This window comes from Giraffa tippelskirchi, chromosome 8 (assembly GCF_054371585.1).
Source record: "Giraffa tippelskirchi isolate mGirTip1 chromosome 8, T2T-mGirTip1v1.2.pri, whole genome shotgun sequence".
Classification (NCBI taxonomy): Eukaryota; Metazoa; Chordata; class Mammalia; order Artiodactyla; family Giraffidae; genus Giraffa; species Giraffa tippelskirchi.
This window is the reverse complement of record NC_137282.1, coordinates 142819584-142834775: the sequence shown is the minus strand read 5'-3', so window position 1 is coordinate 142834775 and position 15192 is coordinate 142819584. Positions and strand designations below refer to the sequence as shown.

General features: G+C 43.4%; 1 protein-coding gene across 2 annotated transcripts in view; it reads right to left on the bottom strand.

Annotated features, from left to right (window-relative positions):
* Window positions 1-14965, bottom strand: part of IER3 (immediate early response 3) — a 60821-nt gene extending 45856 nt beyond the window's left edge. The window contains exon 1 of one of the 2 annotated variants that reach the window (XM_081522947.1): window positions 14817-14965. The gene's annotated coding sequence lies outside the window, so the exon portion shown is untranslated. The remainder of the gene's footprint in view (window positions 1-14816) is intronic. The other variant, XM_081522948.1, reaches the window with a different exon arrangement.
* Window positions 14966-15192: the final 227 nt, after the last annotated feature.

Genomic DNA, 15192 nt, shown 5'->3' with positions numbered 1-15192 from the left:
TCTCAGTTCCCAAACACGCCATTTGCCTTATCTCTCAACACTGTCACCATTAATTGATTCAGTATATCTCACTATGGATATCCAGTTAAATCACTGTGGTTTAAAGTTGTTTGAAACAGTTCTCTCTGTGATTATACCACTAACTCACTATGCAGATAGATTCTTTTATCTTGCTCTTGATTTTTAGGAAAAGCTTTTTCAACTTAATTGTCTTTGTACTTAAGTAAAATATTTACACAATTCTAAATTCAGATCTACAAAGCGAGGTATATCAGAGAAACCTAGTTTCTATCCCTATCTCCTCTATTCTGTTTCCTCCTTCCCCCATAGGTAGCCATTTAAAAAAATTTTTGGCTTATCTTTCCATTGTCTATATATATATACATATATTCTTAGATATGTAGTAGCATAGTAAGTGGTTCCTCCCACTTTTCATTTTTAAAGTATTTTTTTTTATATCCATTTATTTATTTGGCAGCATCAGGTCTTAGTTGCGGCATGTGGGATATTTGATCTTTGCTGTGGCATGTGAGATCTAGTTTCCTGACCAGGGATTGAACCCCGGGCCCCCTGCACTGGAAGGTAAAGTCTTACTTAACCACTGGAGCACCAGGGAAGTCCCCCAAAGTATTATTTTTTTAAGGTGAGCTATTTACATAGCTTCACTTTGCTTCTTTCTACTTCAAAATGTGTGCTGGCCATCACTCCATGGCAGTATATATATATTTTTTCATTCCTTTTTTACGCCCCTCAGTACTTCATACTTAATTTAACCAGCCTCTTACTGTGGGACATTTGGGTTATTTCTAGTCTTTTGCCATTACAAACAGGGCTGCAATAAATAACTTTATGCAAATACTTCTCTGTATATTTGTCAGTGATTTTCTGGGATAGTTTCCAAGAAGTGGTATAGATGGGCCAAAAAGGAAGTGTGTACATAACTTTGCTAGTTACTGCCAACCAAATTCCCTTCGAGAGAGGTAGTCTTATTTTGCATTCCCAACAACAGTGTACTTGTTCCCTAGAGGTTGGCCAACAAAGTGTGTTGACAAGCTTTTGGATTTTTGCCAATTTGAGAGGTAAAAAATTACAAACTTAGTACAGTTTCAATTTGTATTTTTCTTACTGGAAGCAAGGTTGAACATCTTTTTATACAATATGGAGTCCTTTACATTTCCTTCTGTAACTGTTCATGCCTCTTGCAATTTTTAAGTTGAGTCTGTGGGAGTGGAAAAAAATTTCCTTTCTAGGTTCTTTAGCTGGTCTATTAGTTAACTTGACATAGACAGGTTAATAAAAGAAAAAGATGGACATATAAGAGCCCCATAAAAATAAGAAACACAAAGGTAGTTATGCAGCTGAGGCTTATATGCCATCCTGAGCTAAGGAATGAGATGGCGCCTGGGGCTTGAAGGGTAGATGGTCAATTCACAGGAGGAAGAGAAGAGTAGATGTTTGGTAATTAGATGTCTGCCCTGCCAAGCAGGTAAATCTTTCAAATGAAAACTATCTCTGGTGTTAGCTCTCTCTCTGGGCCAAGTCCCCTACCTAAATTATTTAGGCAGTTAAGCGAAAGGTGAAAACCTTTTACTGAGTCTGCTGGGTCTTGATCACCTTCAGGTCCATATGCCAAATTTGCACATTTTGGGGTGGCCTATTTTTCTCCCCTTCAACTGGTTGGTCCTTTTCCCTCTATTTTTTGGAAGCTCTTTATACATTAAGGATTCTAGCCATTCGTCTGTGAAATGTTTGTCATTTTACTTTGCTTATGATAATGTTTTCTCTTGTAAAATTTTTGCCGTTACATTTTTATGTAGCCAAACGTATCAATCTTTTCCTTCAATAGCAGCTGGATTATTAGTTCTAGTTATAAAAGTATTCTCCACTCCCAAATAATAGAGAAATTTACCCATTTCCTCCCCACTACCCTGTACTTAAATGGTTTCACTTAAGAAAAAAATTCTATATGGAATTTACCCTTTTGTATGCTATGATAAATGAACCTTGACTTTTTTTTCATATATAATTCAAATTTGATCTTATTATCTCCCTCCGCCAGTCACCCTTCAGCTTGCCTTTTCCAGGATGTTTTATTCTTTTTGAGATTTGCCAAAACTGGACATGGGTCAAAATAAACATCTTTTCAGCTCCCTGAATTTGTTTTCATTTTGCTGTCTGTTTTTCTTTCCTGGACTCTGTGATTTCTGCCCAGTGTTTTTCCAGCAATTCAAGGGATTTATGATCTTTTGGGCTCCAGGAAGAAAGAGTAGACTAAAGACCTGTTCAGAGAGTGGTTCAAGCTGGAGAGATTGTGCAGACGCCCAGGAGGGCAGGCTCTCCTTGGAGGTGGGGTAGAAAATGACTTCTGGGGTGGGGTAGGGTGGGGGTGGAAAGGTGTGAAGCATTCGGTAACTCAGTTTTTGTTGATGTTCCTTGTTTCTACCATCTTTGGTCTTTTCTTTTCCATCCCTCCGCTTCCTTACCTACTTTCAGACAGCTCCTTGCTTTCCCCTACTTCTCTTTGCAACAGCTTCTTATCCCAACCGTTTAGCAAGCTCGAGGGTGCCAACTGATGGCCTGCTGCTTGAATATCTGTAGAAACATGCAATTTGCTAACAGCATGTTTACAAAAAATATTGAATGCAGTCCCAACATTTAAAAGTGGGAGATTGCACATAAAAATCCAGATTTCTGGATTTTAAAAATTCAGGCTCTCTGGCGTGAAGGGGCCCACATTCATTGCTGGTAACAATGGAGCTGCCCGTCTCAGGTCACCAGAGTCTACTCAGTGTCCCCTGGCCTCCCTAACACTGAGAGAAAATGTCAGCTGACATTTACCATTTAGCTTGAGCAGCTGTTTTCCCTTTAGCAGAAAAATTTCAGTCCCTACCCACTTGTTTACTCCAGAGTGGGAAAACAAAAGAACAGCAGGAGTCTTGTTTTTCTCAGCCCAGGAATGCTTTGTCATCATTTGCATTTCCTGCTTTGACCCTGAGGAGACTGAGCTTGCAACCTTCGCTATAACAAAGACTCAGGTCTCCTGCTCGCTTCCGCTCTCTCTCTCCCTTTTTCTTTCTCCATTGTACACTCTCCTCCCACCTTTTGTTCATATGAAGATTAGTATTTAATGCATTGCTGTGAGATTGAATAACTTCAGGACCACTACTGAAACTGTTCTGATCTTCAATCTTTAGAAACGGTCTTCAGAAATGGTTTACAAAACCACTGCGCTTTTGCAATAGTTTCGTGTGTGTACAAGGAAAATGAGAGCAGTCACTTTATCAAGAATCTAGCTGGCACAACACTGTAAATCAATTATACTTCAGTTTAAGAAAACATAAGAATTTATTTGTATCATCAGCTAACAACCTATTCATATGGGTGAAATCTGAGAAACTCGCTGAGCCAGGCCAAAGAGCCTTCTTTTAGGGTTATTATCAGCTGGGGGATGGCAATAGGAGGATAGTAGCAGAAACCCAAAAAACAATGACAAATTAAGGGTTCTATTTTTCTGCATTTAAAATAACTCCTGTGATTCCCCTGGTGGTCCAGTGGTTAAGAAACTGGCTTGCAACCCAGGGGATTTGGGTTGGAGGTCTAAGAGCTAAGATCCCACACCACAACTAGAGAGTCCGTGCACCTCCCTGAAAGATCCCTCATGAAGCAACGAAGATCCTGCAACTAAGACTTGATGCAGCTAAATAAATAAAATAAATATAATAAAAGTTTTAAATAATTCTCAAGGGGAGAACAGGTCTCCTACTAGGAACTTGGCTTCCTCTAGCCTCCTGAGCCACCATCTACAAGGCTGACTCTGTCCTATATTTAGTACCTCATTTCTTAACTTATTTTCCTCTTTGACACTTACACATCATGACTATTTGTTTACAGTCTGTCTCTCCTACTAGACTGTAAGTTCACTGGGGGTCCGGGCCGATGTCAGTTTTCTTCATTCTGAATCCCCAGCATGGAAAACAGTGAGTGTTTGTTGAGTAAAAGAATAAATGCTCTCAGCGTGGCTGTTGGAACTCAGATCACCCCCTGAGTTTGTGTTTCTGGAAGGAAGAAGTGGGACAGTAAAGGGCAAAAGGGGACCAAAGCCTAGAGTGTCAGCTCCAGAAGAACTCTTCTGCAGGGCCATTTAGTGACTTAGACTAACTGTCACACAGTCACTCCTAGCTGAATGGCAGGTTGATAAAAAAAAAAAGTTTTGTTTATAGCACAGGAATATTAATAAGTGAAATAAAGCTAGGGCTCTCTTAGAAGGAGGAATGCGAGAATGGATCCCCTCTCTGTATGCGAGGAGCTCCAGAGACATGGGACTCTTCACCATGACCCTTGGCCCTGGACTTTCTAATTTATTTACTCTTATGAGTAACATCAGCTTCCTTGAACTTCACCACATGGTGACTCCTTCATTTTGTACTTACTGATTATTTGTTGAGTTTCTAAGATGTAATTACACATAATTCCAGGACGTATGAGTAGTAAGAACCCCCTCCCCCAAATCTGTCAGTTGTTCTATGTTTAGGCACCACTGGCTCAGCTGGTAAAGAATCCGCCTGCAATTCGGGAGACCTGGGTTCCATCCCTGGGTTGAGAAGATCCCCTGGAGAAGGGAACGGCTACCCACTCCAGTATTCTGGCCTGGAGAGTTTATAAGGACTGTATAGTCCATGGGGTCACAAAGAGTCAGACATGACTCAGCGAATTTCACTCTCACTTATTCTTTTTGAAACACTCAGTGGCTTAAGCTCTACCCTACAGGTCCCTGAGTGGGTATGTGCACACAAGTGTGCATGTGTGAGTGCATGAACCTGTGTCCACACATCACAAAAAAGAGGAGGGTGTTAGCCTCTCCATTCTCCTTTCCTAGGGTGATGTTGTCCGGAACTGAAAACTCTTTGCCATGTAGAACGCAGGCTTGTGCACCCCAACAGGTAACTGGAGGTGTGGACAGAGTTGGGGGTCCCAGCCTGTGCTCAGCTCTCTTGGTCTCTCACCCTGGCACAGAGCTTGGGCTGCTTGCCCAGAGGGGTCCCTTTTTCTGGTTTACGCAAAATGTGTCCTTCATTTCCATGGGTGTATACTTATCCGCTGCCTGTGCCCAGAGGAAGGACCCTTTCCTATTTAAATCACTAGAGGAGGAGTCTTTAAAAATGTACCCAAAGTCTCCCTGTGGGCTGGCTGCAGCCTCCTCTCCTGTACCGAGGTCAGTAGATTTTGCCCCTGCTTGTTCTGAAAGCCAGAGAGATGGGTGAGTTGTCACTGTCCACCGCTCGCCCCTTCTCTCCCGTCTTTCCTCCACCGAGTCAGTGCTGGACTACTGGACGTCGCTGGACGTCACCCCGTGTGCTGCCCTGAGCAAAATGCAGCTGAGCTCACGTGGGGCGCTGCCTGAGCTGTGCTCCACTGCAGGTCAAGGAATATCCCAGCCTAGCTCACAGCTCGTTTCCAAATCGCCTTGCGGGTGTCTGAGCTCAGTCTCCCTCATCTTAATTCTATTTTAGAGAGTGACACCTGCTGATGTTAGCACCAAACTGGGATGAGCTGTTTCTGGAGCCCCGTGTGCACAGGCCACACCTTCCAACTTGGAGAACCTGTGAATGTACGAAATAATAAGCTCTCAGAATGCTCAGTGAATAAGGAGAGTACAGAATATCAATAGTTATGGATCAGATTGTTTTATTTTTTAAATGACAGATTAGCCTGTGTGTCAGATTAAATCTCAGAGAGTTTTCTGTATAACAAAAATGTGAAGAGGGAGCGTCTCTGGGTGAGGAGGGCAGAGGAGAGGAGCCCTGCCCACGGAGTACCTGCCTCATCAGAGCCCCTTCAGGCACCTCTCTGTCTCTCTAAGGGTCTGTGGAGCATGGTTTGCGTGTGTGCAGGGCAGTGGAAAGAACTCAGGCTTGGAGCTGGGAAATGGCATGAGTTCTAGCTTTTCTACTAATTCTTTGAGAGGCCTGGGGCGAGTGAAACAACTCAGTCTCAGTCAGCCTCATGTCACCCACGGCAACAGCAGAACAAGTCATGCAGGTGCCTGGAGTTTAAATGGGGAATTATTCCGAAAGATCTCCTCCTCACCTACTCGGAATGTCCTTTTTCAGCAGCCTCCTCCATCTCTTCATTTGCCCATGGATCTTGATATACTCTGGGGGGCAGAGCTGATTGCTGCTTCAAACTCCATTATCCTCCTCTCCTTCTGCAATGGGGCTTCGATTTTACCTGGGTGTCAGTGTGCTTCTAGGAGTAGCCACATGGCTTCTTGACTAATAAATCATTAGAAGTGTGCTTTCAGGAATTCAGTTGCTTCTGTGATTGACTTTTTAAAAAGGTAGACAAAAAAATACAAAAGTAGATTCAGGTGTGACATGCCTTTTGTCCTTTTTTCTTCCTTTCTGCCTGAAATGTGGAGGTGATGCCTGAGGGTGGAGCAGCCATCTTGCACCCATGAGGCAGAAGGAGAAACAGAAGGACATCTAGCAGGAGAATGGATTCTCGGTGACTTTTTTAAAAAATTTATTTACTTTAATTAAAGGCTAATTACTTTACAATATTGTGGTGATTTTTGCCATACATTGACATAAATCAGCCACGGGTGCACATGTGTCTCCCCGTCCTGAACCCCTCTTTCACTCCCCTACCCATCCCATCCCTCTGGGTTTTCTCAGTGCACCAGCTTGGAGTGCCCTGTTTCATGCATCAAACTTGGACTGGTTATCTATTTCACATATGGTAATATACATGTTTCAGTGCTATTCTCTAATCATCCCACCCTCACCTTTTCCCACAGAGGCCAAAAGTCTATTCTATACATCTGTGTCTTTTTTGCTGTCTTGCATATAGGGTCATCGTTACCATCTCTCTAAATTCTATATATATATGTTAATATACTGTATTTGTGTTTTTCTCTTTTTTTGTTTGTTTTTAATTAATTAATTTATTTTAATTGGAGGCTAATTACTTTACAATATTGTGGTGGTTTATGCCATACATTGACATGAATCAGCCATGAGTATTGCTGTTTTTCTTTCTGACTTACTTCACCCTGTATAATAAACTCCAGTTTAATCCACCTCATTAGAACTGACTCAAATGTGTTCTTTTTATAACTGAGTAATATTCCACTGTGTATATGTACCATAACTTTCTTATCCATTTGTCTGCTGGTGGACATCTAGGTTGCTTCCATGTCCTAGCTACTGTAAAAAGTGCTGCAATGAACACTGGGGTACACGTGTCTCTTTCAATTCTGGTTTTCTCGGTGTGTATGCCCAGCAATATGATTGCTGGGTCATATGGCAGTTCTATTTCCAGTTTTTTAAGGACTCTCCACAGTGTTCTCCATAGTGGCTGTACTAGTTTGCATTCCCACCAACAGTGTAAGAGGGTTCCCTTTCCTCCATACCCTCTCCAGCATTTATTGTTTGTAGACTTTTTGATGGCAACAATTCTGACTGGCATGAGATGGTACCTCCCTGTGGTTTTGATTTGCATTTATCTGATAATGAGTGATTATCTGATAACGAATTTTCATTCCAATCCCAAAGAAAGGCAATGCCAAAGAATGCTCAAACTACCGCACAATTGCACTCATCTTACACGCTAACAAAGTAATGCTCAAAATTCTCCAATCCAGGCTTCAACAGTAGGTGAACCATGAACTTCCAGATGTTCAAGCTGGATTTAGAAAAGGCAGAGGAACCAGAGATCAAATTGCCTACATCCATTGGATCATCGAAAAAGCAAGAGTTCCAGAAAAACATCTACTTCTGCTTTATTGACTATGCTAAAGCTTTTGACTGTGTGCATCACAACAAACTGTGGAAAATTCTTAAAGAGATGGGAATACCAGACCACCTGACCTGCCTCCTGAAGTATCTGTATGCAGGTCAAGAAGCAACAGCTAGAACTGGACATGGAACAACAGAATGGTTCCGAATGGGGAAAGGAGTACGTCAAGGCTGTATATTGTCACCCTGCTTATTTAATTTATATGCAGAGTACATCATGAGAAATGCTGGCCTGGATGAAGCACAAGCTGGAATCAAGATTACCAGGAGAAATATCAATAACCTCAGATATGCAGATGACACCACAGTTATGGCAGAAAGCGAAGAACTAAAGAGCCTCTTGATGAAAGTGAAAGAGAAGAGTGAAAAAGTTGGTTTGAAACTCAACATTCAGAAAACTGAGACCATGGCATCCAGTCCCATCACTTCATGGCAAATAGATGGGGAAATAATGGAAACAGTGACAGATTTTACTTTTTGGGGGCTCCAAAATCACTGCAGATGGTGACTGCAGCCATGAAGTTAAAAGACGCTTGCTTCTTGGAAGAAAAGTTATGACCAATGTAGACAGCATATTAAAAGGCAGAGATATTACTTTGCTAACAAAGTTCCATCTAGTCAAAGCTTTGATTTTCCCATTGTCATGTATGGATGTGAGAGTTGGACTATAAAGAAAGCTGAGTGCCGAAGCATTGATTCTTTTGAACTGTGGTGTTGGAGAAGACCCTTGAGAGTCCCTTGGACTGCAAGGAGATCCAACCAGTGCATCCTAAAGGAGATCAGTCCTGAATATTCATTGGAAGGACTGACGCTGAAGCTGAAACTCCAATACTTTGTCCACCTGATGCAAACAACTGACTCGTTTGAAAAGACCCTGATGCTGGGAAAGACTGAAGGCAGGAGGAGATGGGGATGACAGAGGATAAGATGGTTGGATGGCCTCACCGACTCAATGGACATGAGTTTGAGTAAGCTCTGGGAGTTGGTGATGGACAGGGAAGTCTGGGGTACTGCAGTCTATGGGGTCGCAAAGAGACATGACTGAGAGACTGAACTGAAATGAACTGATAATGAGTGATGTTGAACATCTTTTCATGTATTTATTAGCCATCTGTATGTCTTCTTTGGAGAAATGTCTGTTTAGTTCTTTGGTCCATTTTTTGATTTGGTCATTTATTTTTCTCTTGGTAACTTCTTTGAGCAGCTGCATCAGCTTTGGACTCTCTGTTCCAGTCTTCTTGAATATTACATAAGAAAAATAAACTCCTATTCGATTAAACCAAATATAACTTTAACCATGATACCCTCTCCCTACGTAGTTTTGTTTGGAGCTAGAGTAAACAGTGTCTGATGTGTTCCTTCCTTTCAGTGATGCTTCCCAGATGCAAAATCTGTAAATATATTCAAGAGATGCCCAAGTTACCAACTCCCTCAGTAGCTGCCAAGGACCCTGGGAAACCAGACTCAGCCTCTGCTTCTCTGTAGGGGGACAGGACATACCATTAAAAAAAAAAAATTGGCTTCCTTGGGCCACACATTTTCCCTAGTTGTGGCGTGGGGCTTTAGTTGCCCCATGGCATATGTAATCTTTTCAAACCAGGGATTGAACCCATGTTCCCTGCATTGGCAAGTGAATTCTTAATCACCGGACCATCAGGGAAGTCCTGGACATAGCATTTTTAAGTTCCAGTTTCCTCCTCTCTAAACTGACGAATTGGTAACTACTTAACCTGCCTAGTGTGTTAAAAGCCCCAATCTCATTAGCAATTATAACCACTATCAGTATTCCTCCCTCCCCTGCAGTTTTTTCAGGGTCTTTCCAAAGGGAATTTGGTAACATTTGCTGGCAAGTTCACCTTGGAAGGTCCCCAGGCCCAGATCATTCTTGCCTTCCTTCATTTAAGATTGAGCACTAGGGACTTCCCTGATGGTCCAGGGGTTAAGAATCCACCTTGCAATGAAGGGGACATGGGTTTGATCCCTGACTGGGGAACTTAGATCCATATGCCTAGGAGTAACTAAGCCCCTATGCCACAACTACTGAGCCCACATGCTCTGGAGCTCACTTGCCGCAACTGAGACCAACACAGCCAAATAGATTTAAAAAAAAGATCAATAACTAGAGTATTCTCACTGAGTTACACATGGGATAGGTGGGCCTGGGACGATACTATGGACAATGTTCTACCAAACTAGGAGAGATGGGGCGATACAACAGTGATCTCTTTCTTAGTGAGCGCTGTCCTCCTTGGGGAGCTCAATGGAGGTGGAGCCACTAACACCCATAAACCCATGATGGTGAGAAAAGGAAGTTCCAAAGAGATTGAGGCTGAGTGGGGACCTACCAAGGGTAATGGACAGTGATTTTGCCTCTCCTGTTCACCTCTTTTAATAACAATATTTTCATAATCGTTCTCCCATGACCTTGCCTCTCTCTATCTCCCAGGGTATGTCTATAGTCTCAGTTTTTGGCCTTAGGTATTAGATAACTTGCTTCCCTGGTGGCTCAGTGGTAAAGAATCCGCTTGCCAATGCAGGAGACGCAGGTTCGATCCCTGACTCGGGAAGATCCCCTGGAGAAGGAAATGGCAACCCACTCCAGTATTCTTGCTGGGAAAATCCCATGGACAGAGGAACCTAGTGGACTTCAGTCCATGAGGTCACAAAAGAGTCAGACACAACTTAGCGACTAAACAACAACATGAGATGAGTTGAGACAACTTCCTTACTATTGTTTATCTTGCAATTCTCTGAAGATATTCTTCTAATAGCTTTTTGCCATTTGTCACTGTTTTCTACCTATTCCTGGATATCATCATTTTTTCTTGGCTATTTCTGTTAAGTGCTCGCTCCCAAAATCTGGTCTATCCTTCAAGGTCTGTCTTGGATGACTTTATGAGGCCACTTGGATAGAGACACTTCCCTTCTCCAGAACCCCATAGCCCTTAGTTTCCATGACTTCTGAGATCATCAGCAAACTGGCATGTGCTTGCATTAGACTTATTGCCTGCACCACCCTTCAGATTCCTTAAGGCAGGAATTGTCTTGTACAGAGGCCTGCCCTTGGCACAGTGTACTTGCTTGAGAAGTTTCGCTGAATTCAACCGGAAGTTCCAATTTGGGAAGAAAGGACTGACATACAGCAAGCATGATACATTTAAAGAAAAGAGGAGATGATTTCCCACTTTTTCTTGACAAAAGCCTCCCATGTAGGCTTCTGCCACACAAGTGTGTACACGCTCAGTAGCTCAGTCGTGTCCAACTCTTTGCCACCCCGTAGACTATAGTCTGCCAGGTTCCTTAGTCCATGGGATTCTCCAGGCAAGAATACTGGAGTGGGTTACCATTTCCTACTCCAGAGAATTTTCCTGACCCAGGGATTGAACCCACGTCTTTTGCGCCTCTTGCATTGGCAAGCAGATTCTTTACCACTCTTCTACCAGGGAAGCCCCTGCCACTCAGATACAGGACAGGAAATAAAAGGCTTGGCTAGAAACCACCTGCTCGCAGAACTCTTTTCTTCAGGAGAAATACAAGCTATAAAAGAAATCACTACCACCCCTCATTTCCTGTAATAAGGAAATTCTGAATAACTTTCCTGGGGACCTGTTGAGTCAGAGGTTCACACCTGATTAGGTAAATCCTGGGTGTGGTCAGGGAAGAAGTGATGAATATTTTGTTAGTTTCTGGACCCAGCATCAGCTATTTATATATCAGTGGTGCAAGTTTCCATGTGTAGAATTCTTGATATTGTTCAAAGTAGTTTCATACACATGCCCAAGCAGGACTGACCAAGGTGAGCTGTCTAGAAAAGGAACGTGATGGAGCAGGTTCAAAGGATCCCCCAGTCCTTGCACTGGACAAACGAACTTTCTCCAGGGTGGGAACACAGGGGGAAAGGGGAAGCAGGACTTCCCTGCTCTGACAGCGTTGGCGGCACCGAGATGGGGCCAGTGGGAGAGAGACAACAGGCTGAAGAGTAGATTTCAGAGTCACTGGCAGGTGAACGGGCATTAAAGAGCTGACAGTGGGCAAGGTCACCCTGGGAGGGTGAGAGGAGGAGGGTGGACTGAGGATGGAGTCCCAACACTCAGACGGTGAGAGGAGGACAAGACCCCTGAGGAGGCCAGGAAGGGATGGCAGAGATGCTAGGAAGACGTGAGGGAGGAAGCTATTATGGAAGCCAAGGGAGTTGAGACTGAGGCGGGAGGGAAAAAGAGAGAGAATCAGCCCCAGTGGATGCAGCACAGACTTCCTGCTGTAAGAATCAAAATGTGTCCATTGGATTTGGAGTGGGGCAAAGGATGAGATGAGTGGAACAAAAGTGGAGACAGAAGGTGAATTTTCCGGGTGCCGAGAGGAATAAGAAATGAGGAGAGTGTGGCAGACATAGAGGTCACCAACTGTCTGCTCCTACAGTCCCCTCCTTCCTCCAGCAGCCCCATGTGGTGACTGAGCAGGGCCGAGGCGTAAAGGCCTGGCTGTTTCAGCCTATTGTGGTTTGCTCCGATTGGGAATACCTGCTCCAACACTCCACAGAGCTATCTGAGGAAGCATTGCCAGGACCGAAGCTTGGTTTCTCTCCTCCCTCTGCCCTGTCCTGCTTTCACTGGTGTTGTTCCTAAATGGCATCTTGCATCCCAGACTCCACCTTGGCTTCTGTTTCTGGAGAGCCCAACTGCCCACAGAGAGTGATGGAAACAAGGGAAGGTGAAAGAAGAGAGTAAAAGCGAAAATGAGGGTTTCTTTTTTCTCCTTTCTGTTCACTTGTTTTAAGAGTAGGGAGGATCCAGGAGAGAAGAATTGCATGAAGATACTGGCAAGAGAAAGGAGGGTTGACCAAGCAAGGTCTTGGGGAGAAGAGGGAAGGTGGACTTTAAGGATAAAGAGAGTGATTGGCCCGGAATAAAAGGGACATGTTGCCCAGTCCCTGAGACTGAGGCTGAGGACATGCTGATGGGTTGGTGTTGGGAGTTGGTCAAGGAACACACTGCCAATGACTTTAGTGTCAGCATTGGGAGATGACTCTGTACTGGAGAGATGAAGGGAGGAATCCTTGAGGTTAAAATGGATGAGATGCCTTTCCCCACAGTGAGAGTGGATCTGGGGGAGGCAAATTTTAGCACAGCTGTAAACAGAGGAAAAACCTTGGGCAAAACTCATTAAACAAGAGAATGCGATCTGGGACAGAGAGGAAAGATCCACCTCATCCCATGAGAATCTGTTCGGCCAGTCCAGATGGATTTTGGGTACAATTCTGAAGTCCAATGAGTTTTCTATATCTGAAGACTCTGCTCCATTCACATATTTGTTAAACACACACTTGTGTGTTTTATATAACACACAAGACATGATACAAATATTGAACAGGGCAGGATTGTAGTGAGAACCTTCCAGCACCTTAGGTAGTGCTGTGTGTGCTCAGTCAGGTCTGACTCTTCGCTACCCCGTGGACTGTAGCCCTCCAGGTTCCTTTATCCACGGAATTTTCCAGACAAGAATACTGGAGTGGGTTGCCATTTCCTTCTCCAGGGGATCTTTCCAACACAGGGATTGAACCCACATCTCTTTTTTCTCCTGCATTGGCAGGAAGGTTCTTTACCTTGGGTTACTATCACTTAATCAGCTCCAATTTCTCCTAACTGTACAACTGCCTGTTTCAGAAGGATGTGATTTGAGATGTCATGAGATACCTTAATCAAATGCAGACCCTGGTCTATTATACTGCCTCATTCTATTGGTCTATAATCCTGACAAGAGAACATGACATGAGGAGAGTCTAGCATCACCTGCCCTTGCTGAGCCCCCATGAGACCCTAGTAGCCATGTTTGCTTCTCCTAAAGGCTCATAAAACACCTTTTTGTATCTCATTTGAGGATTTTTCCTCAAATGACTCAAAGGTCATTTTCAAGGTCACTGATGAGTAGTTTTTAACATTCACCTTCTTTTCCATCTTAGGAAAGCAGAGTTACATTCTCTGTAACCTCTCTCTGCCTGTCTGTGATTCCTCAAAGGCTGTTGGCAGTGAGTTGGTGACACTCGGAGTTAATTCCTTTTTTTTTTTTTTTGAGAGCTCTGGAGTGGAATCCATCCAGACTAGCAAGTTTGAACACATTTAGAACAGCTACATTTTCTCTTACGTTCTTTCTTAGGTGTTTGTTTCTGAATCCTGCTTACCACGTTTTTCTACCCTCTTCTTTTCTAATGCCATGCTTCTAACTGAGAAGCTGGATGCACTAAAAAGATTCTGCTCTTCCTCTATCATCTGGAAACTTGACACATTTGGCCAGCAAAGGGACTAACTCCTAGCACGTCCTTTTTCCTTTTGTTGGAACCAGCTTCCCCTCCTACCAAGAGCAAAATTCCTTATCATTTCCTGCAGTGATCTGGGCACCATCAAGTTCAACACCCTGCCATTTAACAGAGTGAATCATAATTCTAATGGGAAAATGGGAGGAAAGTAAAAGACAAAAGGGAATTACTCTAAAACGATGCATGCATACTTTTCTTCCAGCAACTGCAAAGGCCGTGCCCCAGCTCACCAACCGTGTAATTTCGTGTTTCTAATTTATTTGGCCACCAGAGGGCAAACTGAGTGCATTTTTTTTAAAGGAAGGGGGAAGGCTGCCACCCTAAACAACCCCAACAAAACACTATTAGATAATCATTGCTGAAAATGCCCACAAGAAAGCACATTCCAAGTGTCTGTTCTAAGTTGATATTTTGATATGATTTCCTCTCCATGAAGACATCTTAACCTTAAAATTCCTAAGATGGGCCTCCTGAATTTTCTTCCCCTCCCATGTGTGTGTGTGTGTGTGTGTGTACGTGTTTGTGTGTGCATGTGTGTGTAGAAAGCCCCCGGAGAGCAAGAATGGGTTGCCTATACTGCATCTGACATGTACTTCCCTTTGCTATAAACGCTTCATTATTGAGCCATTGAATCTCCAAGTGGGTGAAGAGATCAATGAGGAATGAGTGCTAATCTTAATATAATTGGACTAAAACGCGAATCTCACGTGTGAAGAGAAGTGCTAAGTCCTATGGGAGTCTGAAGACGAGTACAGTTAATCCCTGAGTGTTAGGCCGTCCTTTCTGGTTGCATCTGGGTATGACTTGGTGCTTGTGGGGTTTGGAGTCCGAGGTAAGGGGTGCCCGAGAGGCTGCTGTGGGTCTTTGAGGCTGAGGAGGTAGGAGGAGGAGGGGGCATGACAGCAGTTATGACAAGAGGGAACTGAGAAAAGTAAAAATATGCAGGGTTTGTTTTGTGTTTCTGTACACTTTTGACCCTGGGGAATTTTAAAGGACTTTTTCTAATATTTATCTTAGATGGATGGAGTCATTCATTTGACAAATATCCCAGGCACTATGTAGGGGTTGGGAATAAACAGTAAA